Below are 1,764 nucleotides of genomic sequence, written 5' to 3'. Positions count from 1 at the left end.
GTCATGTGATAAAACTGTAACAGAACCTGCTAAAGAATCACTGATTTCTCCACCAGAATTATATGAAACTGACTCAGAAACAAAGAGACATTACAATGCCTTTGAAAATGAGGTTTTTTTCCAGGCTTAAACCTTAATTTCGCTAAAAGGACCTTTCTGTATTTGTACAGTTTTATCTTATAGCAATAAACATTAACTTTCATATGCAGAATTTGTACACATGAAGTGCAAAATGCAGAAGAGACAATTGATCTTGCGGTTTTCCCACAGACATTAACTTCTTTTTTGTGCTGAGGATATTGTATCTTTCCAACTCTGAAATCCCCTTGTTGAAACCTATCCCAGTATAAACTGCTGCCCCGCTCTCAGCACCTTCAACCGCTTCTATCATATCAAAGCAAGGGCCAACTTCTAAATCCTTAAGTCCTACTTTCAGCAACTGTCATTTTGCTGTTAGAAACACCACATTGCTTAGGTCTTTGTTTTGTTAAATCTCCTTTATCAATACCCTATTTTCCATGCCTTTTACTGGAGCATCTGAGGTGTGCAGATTCAAGGTGGGGGGGTGTGTGTGTCTGTACACGCAGCACTTCACGTATTTTGACAAGAACTAAGATGGTGCATTTGACTGGTGGGGGGAATATTCCTTTAGAAAAAGGAAAGAGGTTCAGTTAAATTTTCCTCAGAATAATAGTGGTAACAAGATAAAAATACCTGGTACTCCAATTTAAAACAAGTATTCAGGTGTAACTTTGTAACACTGTAACTAACTCACCAGGAAGCAGCTGTGTTTCACAGGCAAGACATCCAAGACTGCAGCCCCCCACCCCCAAAGCCTGTAGCAACTACAATCAGCTTATAACTTGACTGTGTTATGCTCTGTCACTTCAATCTCGTCAGAGTTTTGTTATTAAACTACAAAGCAGTTTAATAATAAAAAGTTCTCATTTCATTATGTGGAAGGCTAGGCCAGATGAGAGAAAGGTATGTGTGTTTTGAACTAATTTTCAAATCCAGACTGGGACTCAAGGTCACTGTAGCAGAGGCTGTAATGGCCGAAATCCAATGCTCATCCTCTGAGCAGCAGCTGTTTAACACCACGATGCTTGCCACATTTTGCTATCCAAACCCAGTTTGAAAGAACACTTCTCAACCTCTATGGATTTCAGAACAATATTTTTTTTAAGAAAGTTATATAGCTACCTTGCTTTATTTGCTAAGTAAACCCACCATGAAGCATGTGAACAGTGTATAAAAACTACTGATAATCTTAACTCAATAAAGGTACAGAAACATTGTCAAGGTACATGAAAAAAGACCCTTATATTTGAATAGCATTAAAGTATAAATAGCTCATATTTGGGAACCCAGATAAGTCACAGCACTTCATAGAAGCGTTTGTTCTCCAAAACAGGAAACACTGCTCAGCGCACAGAAGCACATTACATGAACAGGGATTTCCTGAACAGCTCTCCCTTGGCTTGTTACACACCCACAGCCAAGCCAGGCTAGGAGAGGAGATGTGCCTGAGCGCAGCCAGCCAGCCCTGCCTGCGCTGCTCATCCTCATTTCCCAGCCGGGCGAGCTGTCTCTCAAGAAACAGAAGCAGCTGTAGCCTGCACCTTCCCGTATTTGAGGCCTATTTCTGGAGGCCCAAGAAGAGCCGTCGCCGTGCAGGAGGAAGCGCTGAGACTCAGCCCAGACCCTCTCTGACCCCCAGTAACATCTCCTTTCCCCGCAGAGCCGAGCCGGGCCGGGCCACAG

This window comes from Antrostomus carolinensis, unplaced genomic scaffold, assembly GCF_000700745.2.
Source record: "Antrostomus carolinensis isolate BGI_N321 unplaced genomic scaffold, ASM70074v2 scaffold25708, whole genome shotgun sequence".
NCBI lineage: Eukaryota > Metazoa > Chordata > Aves > Caprimulgiformes > Caprimulgidae > Antrostomus > Antrostomus carolinensis.
The sequence above is the reverse complement of the archived record's forward strand: the minus strand, read 5'-3'. Positions refer to the sequence as shown.